This window comes from Palaemon carinicauda, chromosome 4 (assembly GCF_036898095.1).
Source record: "Palaemon carinicauda isolate YSFRI2023 chromosome 4, ASM3689809v2, whole genome shotgun sequence".
Taxonomy (NCBI): Eukaryota; Metazoa; Arthropoda; class Malacostraca; order Decapoda; family Palaemonidae; genus Palaemon; species Palaemon carinicauda.
The window spans coordinates 35,163,852-35,171,351 of NC_090728.1; the positions used below are offsets into that span (position 1 = coordinate 35,163,852).

Below are 7,500 nucleotides of genomic sequence, written 5' to 3' on the forward strand. Positions count from 1 at the left end.
GTGATGACTAGTACTTGACCTTGGTTCAGAAAGGTCACTATCTCTCTGATTTTGCTCATCATGCTTGACTGTAACAACAAAGCAGGCTTGATCTCGGGGCAGAGGCAAAAGTATGATAATGTTAACTTCAAAGAGCTTTCCTCACTTCTGTGAAGCATGTTGTGCTTACCAACACCCGTACATTAGTATGTCACAGTAACCTTCTCCAAATATTCACACTCCATTGCCAATTTTTATTTTACTAGACTGGTGTTTGGGTGTGTCACACCACTCTGGGGAAGAGATGGTTTATTCTTGATGAAGAAGGCAGGCTTAGAAATTGGTAAAGGAGTGGGGAAGTTCTGGAACTGTCTTCACTTTCTGCTCTCCAGACTTCAGCTATCCACACTCTTCACCTTTGTCTTCTTTGATTGGGTGCTGGAAAACAGAGACAAAGGTTCCAAAAGTGGCATGTGGTGTGTGTGAATGCCTAAACACATACCTTTTAAGAATTAGCGGAAGTGATGGACAACCAAATGCACCGTGCACCAGTAGTTTGCAGTTGAAAGTAGAGTGGCTGGATTCCACCTGGGAAATTTTTTTACTGAAGATGGGCAATGGAAAGAGTGATCCATTGATCATTTAATCGAGTAACGTCCCTACAGCAAAATCACTGCCATTTGTAAAGAGTAAGATCTTGGTAATTGGCACCGAAAAGGTGGGAGCAGTAGCAGTTTATAGGATTTTCTTTGCGTAAGAAAAGTCCACATCCTGAAGGGGGCTTCACTTCAGGTCTTCTGGCTTGCATTTGAGGGAGTTGTAGAGGGGGCCCATATTGTCGAAGGTGGCTGAAAAGAACCAGTGATAATATTTTACCACGCCCAAGAATTCCTGCAGTGTTTTGATGGTCGAAGACGAGGACAACAACTGCACTGCAGATACCTTCACTGGGAGGGGAGGAAGACCCTCAGGAGTGATGCAATAATCCAAGAAAGAAAGTTCCTTCACCCCAAAGGTACACTTGTCATACCTGACTGCAAGGCCATCCTACTACAGGTGGTTGAGGATAATATGTGGGTGACAAAGGCAGTCTTCTTTTGGAGGGGTGGGAGGGGGTGAATACTAGAGTATAATCTACATAACATATGCAGAATGGGGTGTCCCCTAATATGCTATCCATGAGTCGTAGAAATGTGGACACTTCATTACGAAGGCTGAAGCAGTACTAATTATAAGTATATGTGCCAAAGGGGTGATGATGTTAGTCTTTGAGATGTCTTCTGGGTTCATGGACAATTGATAATACTCCTTCAAGAGCTTGATGGTTGAAAGTAATTTAGCACTGTGGAAGCGATGTTGGGTAGGGGTTAATGGTCTGGTTCCATATGCATGCTAAGACACTTGTAATCCCCACAAGGGCGTAGAGATCCAACATTCTTCAGGAGGATGTGCAGGGGCAATGACCTTTGTCTTGAGGCCTTGTGACAAAGCTCCTTTCTTTCCATTAAAGAAATGTGCATTTAGCAGCTGTGAGATGGTTTGGAGCCAAATGTCTAAAATCTTGCGAACACTGGGGTCCAGTCATCTTGATATAGTAATAAATTCCATGCTTGGTAGGAACCATCGGTATCTGGCATGGTTCTGGCAGGAAGACATAGCAATATAAACTAATGAGGTGGGCATAGGTACCCGTAGGCGTGCTGGTGTGGAGAGTGATATCAGAGGGAGCAGATGATAAAGTAGTGGACTAGTAAGAGACGGCATTGACTAAGTGTTGATGTACGACGTTTATCTTACATTACTCAGCTCTGCCTCTCCTGTATTACAGAAAATTCGAGGAAAATCTAGAACTGCTCTAACTTCGGACAGTATCTCTAGTCAATGAACCTTTTCCTTTGCATTTGCTTCCATAAGGAAAGATTTCTTATTCCCCCTATTTTTTATTGCATTTTGTTTTGGTTATTCTCTCATTTTCCTTTATGGTTTGCATATCTTATTTCACATCATGTGTGCCTGCAAATGATATCAGTCATACAACTGTATCTAAAATAATCTCACATTTTCTTACGCCAAATCTTTGCTTTCAAAATCCAGCCACTTAGTGCTGTCATTCCCTCTTTTTGCCCTCCTGTAACCACAAACATTACCTGCTGTCATGTTGATGCAAATAGGGAACCTTAAAAACTACGCCACAAGTGTTTGGTTATTTCACTTACATTAATTTCACCCACATCCAAAATCTTAATCTTCCCCTACAAACTTATACCCATCAGAATTTAATTCAACCAAATAATAATAAAATAAACTTGTGGTCAATTATCTTATCACCATTTCCTTCATTATTTTAGTCTTCTATCTACTCTGTAATAACACGTAATCTAACATAAGTTGTTCCTCATAATTTTCTATTATTCTTTTCTTAGGAATATGGGGTCTAGCAAAACTGTGGTTTAGCATTCTCATTACTATAATAATTATTGAAAATTAGCAGGGTACCACTCAAATGTACCTTTCCATTTATCTATGTACCTATTCTTCTTATATATATATATATATATATATATATATATATATATATATATATACATACTGTATATATACGTATATATATGCATATATATATATATATATATATATATATATATATATATATATATATGCATATATATATATACATGTATGTGTGTATATATATATATATATATATATATATATATATATATATATGAAATAAAATATGACCACTCATTCACGAATAAACAAATACGTATTCAAGTTAGACTATACTTATACACGCTCGTGGGATAATAGCGTTGTTATTATAAAAAAATAGATAAAAAAGAATATAAACATTTATAAAATTATAATTTAATCGATTGATAAAAACTTTTGCAACTTGTTATTCTATGATGGGACAGGGTTGATGCATCACCACTTACCATTCTGAAGTCAGTGTTGTTGAGGTGAGGACGTCATTGTATGAATTTCAAAGGTAAATATCTCTCTCTCTCTCTCTCTCTCTCTCTCTCTCTCTCTCTCTCTCTCTCTCTCTCTCTCTCTCTCTCTCTCTCTCTCTCCTCAAATACGTCAATTATAATTGATTTCTAGTTTCATACAACACTTTTTTTTTTTTTTTTTTTTTTTTTTTTTTTTTTTTTTTTTTTTTAGGGTTTGCAGTCCTCATGACCACATCTAATTGGCGATTCTCTCTTTTGACTGAGATATGAAAATTTTGTTATGTTTATTCGAGAAATCAATAACCGTTGACCTCCGGAAGGTGTATGTCTGTCATTTCCAGGTCGTTTTCTTATTCACTCGCATCGTAAAAAGGGGAGGTCACCTCTTCATCAGTTGCCTTATAAAAAGGGGGTTTATCACCCCCCCCCCATCCCTGCGTCAACGCAACAGTTTCCAGTCAGTCCCGTTTGCTGACCTGATTCTTTCCAGTTATTTTCGTCTTCCTTACAAAAGGCACAAATCGAGAGATGCACATTTTATAAGTAAATTATTCTCTTTGCAATGACATTATATTACATTGTATAGGACTTAATGAGAAAATAATAAAGATGAAAATATTTGTAACCTTACATTAGTTGTTCTCTGATTATAATTTCTTAAAATATAATTCATATTTACGTTCATTATCGTCAATTATACAAAACAAGCAAACTGCCTTATTTGAATAACTCGTCAGATTCGCACGCAAGTCACACACAGGTGTCTGAGTCATACGTAAACAACTTGTGCGCCTTCTCAGAAAGAGCATACACCGTGACATCTCCTAACAACCATGAATTGAATAATTTGAATTCTATTTCACATTCCTGTTTCAATTATCAATTATTAATTGAATTAGGATCCATACATTAAATATTGTTTCTCTTAAAGATTTACCTTTTTTTCTGAAAGCTCAAAATCTGCATTTTCATGAGAGAGTTTTCAGTCGATAAGTTAGATCCTATACTGAACCTCCATCTACCGTAATTCCTCAAATCATTCACAGATCGTTGCATGATATGAGCTTATGAGATGTTCATGAATTCCTAGCAGTAAATTTTGATGTGTCCTCGTGGCGCAGTGGAAAGCGCGATGGACTTCTAATCCATAGGTCCCGGGTTCGACCCCCGGCGGGGATGGGTAGTTTTCCATCTATCAAGGGCATTGTCCTTTCACCTAATGAGTTATGCAGTTAGAATCTTCACTGATCCTCGCATTACGCAGAATTTTTAACAGAACGTGAAAATATTACTTATCGTGAAGAAGAAAAGTCCTGGGCTATATTTCATTCATTTTTTTTTTTTCATATTTTACATTTTTTATGTAAAATGTTAGAGGTAAGTTCACAATTACTTGGTGACTCAAATTCTGTATACGTTACACTACAAGTGGAGAGGCAATGCGATACATAGATACATAGATAGATAGATAGATATACAGGGGTACCTCATTTTACGAGTTTAATCCATTTCGGGAACACGCTCGTAAACCAAATGCTAGTAAACCAAAATTAATTTTCCCATAAGAATTAAAGGAAATCCATGTCCATGAATCTTATGTTAGAACACATGAAGATATTTATATGTAAAGTACATCAATCCTAAAACTACATAAGATAGTGAGAAAATCCCATTTGAGAAAGAAGTTATACAAGGAAAACCCATCTCTCCCAAATTATTCACAGCATGCCAAGAAGAAATTTTCAAAAATTCAGGTTTGGAAAATGAAGGAATTAACATTAATGGGGAATACTTTAAAAAAATACCATTTACAGATGGCCTAGTTCTAATTAGTGAATCATGTAAGGAATTGCAAAAGATGATAGAAGATGTGAATAAAGAAAGCAGAAATGTAGGGCTGTAAATGAATTTGAGTAAAGCTAAGATAATGTTCAATGAAGATACAGAAACAATAAATCTGTTGATTATTAATGAAAATGCGTACTTAGGACAGAGAGTTAATGTTTCACCAGGACATGAGACCGAAATTAAAATAAGGATAAGTTTAGGATGTAGATCTTTTGGTAAATAAAATTATATTATGAAAATTAAAATGCCGTTCTCTCTAAAAAGAATAATATTTAATTAGGTGGTTCTATCAATATTATCTTATGCTTCAGAAATTTGGAGCCTTACTAAAAGCATACAAAATAAGCTAGTTACAACTCAATGGGCTAGGAAAAGAATAATCATGGGTTTAACACTAAAAGACAGAAAAAGAGCAACATTGTTATGATAGCAAACTAAGGTAAAGGCTATTCTAACAAGTAAGGAAAAGAAATGGACGTGGGCAAGACATGTATTGAGAAGGACAGATAATAGATTGACAAAAAGAAAAACGGAATGGGTCCTTAGAGTCTGCAAATGAAGCAAGGGGAGGAAGAGGAGATGATGGATTGAGCAGCTAAGAAAATTTGCTGGTATATGCTAGCATAGAAAGACCATAAACAGTCGAGAGTGCAGGGACATTGTCTGAGGCCTTTATCAGACAGTGGACTAGGAATGGCTAATGATGAGGGTGATGATGAGGATAAGTTGATATATATATTGTATATATCGCACTCTCCAAGAGAGATTAGTTTACCAAACATTCAGCTGGGCTCCACAAGGGACTAGAAGAGTTGGAAGACCCAGGTCTACATGGCTGAGAACTATGAAACGTGAAGTAGGAGATGATGAATGGAAAAGTATTGAACTAAAAGTTCAAGAGAAAGACGACTGGCGAAATCTAACTGAGGCCCTTTGCGTCAATAGACGTAGGAGGAGATGATGAGGATGAGGATAATATATATATATATATATATATATATATATATATATATATATATATATATATGTATACATATGTATATATTTATATACATATATATATATATATATATATATATATATATATATATATATATATATATATATATATATATATATATATATTTGCCAATAACACATACAACTTGCTTACTCTTGATTCTTCTTAGTACTGACTACCTTTATCCCTAAACTAAGGGGTCTGTTGCTTTGATGTGACTCCACCAGATATTTCTATTGGAAATATCTTTCTCTACCAAAATCTTTCTCTCCAAAACCTCCTTCATTTTATCATACCTTCTAACCCTAGAAGTTCCATACGAAATTCCACAACTACCCTGTCCCACACAACTTCTCTTCACTCATTCCTCCCCTAACCATCCTCAATACATGGCCATACCATCTAAATCTGGCCCTATTATCATATCGATAATCTTTACCACCAGAGAACTTGTGATACATGTGACATAACGTCATTCCAAAATCCACCATAATGTCATTTTTGTTTGCTCCAGCTTCTGTTCCCCTTTCTTTCTTAATAATCATGTTTTTGAGCCCCATATTATCACTGGTCTGAATAAAGTATACCAGATCTTGAATTTAGATATGTCTATCAGTCTTTTATCAAGCACTCCCCGAGCTTTCTCCGTTCATTTGCTTCAAGCTTCTTTTATCATACTTTGAATTTCAACCTCAGTCCCCTTTTCCTAGTTTAAAAGTTAATCCCAAGTATTTGAAATTCTCTACCAAGTAGTTTTATTTTGCCACAGGTTGTTACTACTGATGTTTTTTGTTCTTTTACACTTAACTTCAACACATTCTGGTAGTTTTCTCTGCCTGAAGCACCAAAGCACTATCTCTCTTGTTATTCTAGCAAATGGCTTCGCTTGATTTGCTAATTCACATTAGAGATTACTATGATCTTTTAGCCTTTTTCCTCGTAACATGGTTATTATTGTGCGAGTGGGCCGTTAGGTTGTAAATGGGAGGCGAGGTGAATGTAACTGACTTTATTCCAACAGATAGCAAGTATTTATACAAAAAGTTCCAGAAAGAATGTCACAAAAATTATAACAAAATAATTAATGAAAAGGCAAGCCTAAAGAGGTTCTGTTAACTGTCAGCCATACACATACACAGATTGCCCGGACCTTATTTCCGGACGGGGGCTCTTAGACGGTCAGTCATAGCCCCCAGAACAGTGAGGGGTAGAGCAGATATAGAAAAAAAAAAAAAAAAAAAAAAAAAAAAAAAAAAAACATACAGTGTACGATCGTGTGTGAAACGTGCGGTATATTATCAATTTTTCCTCTCCCTCTGATATAACCGTACTCTCACATTGTCAATTATTAATCCATGTATAGTTCTTGATATTGAATTCACTCTACCAAAGGAGAATAGCATTCAAGTTTCTAATCCTACCAAGATTTGTGCCTATGGCTCTCTGATCAATGCAGAATTAAATAGTAGACAGCCTAATTGAAAATTTGACTGCCTAGTTTTGCATCGATTCAAAGGCATATATTGCATATCCTCGAATCAATGACCAATTAGGTGCACTTATCGTGAGTAGTTTCCATTCATATATGTAACTCCTGAGTTGATGTGAAATCAGAATTTCGAACTATATTCTAGGAATATAGAGCATATTATTCAATCATATATCTATCTATATATATATATATATATATATATATATATATATATATATATATAT

At 35.5% G+C, this 7,500-nt stretch overlaps 1 protein-coding gene and 1 non-coding gene across 5 annotated transcripts in view; both read left to right on the forward strand.

Moving 5' to 3' along the window:
- Positions 1 to 7,500, forward strand: part of LOC137639893 (lachesin-like) — a 226,947-nt gene that overhangs the window by 195,583 nt on the left and 23,864 nt on the right. The window lies entirely within an intron of this gene.
- TRNAR-UCU (transfer RNA arginine (anticodon UCU)) lies at positions 4,043 to 4,115 on the forward strand. Its single transcript has one exon. It is a non-coding gene; the product is annotated as a tRNA-Arg (tRNA).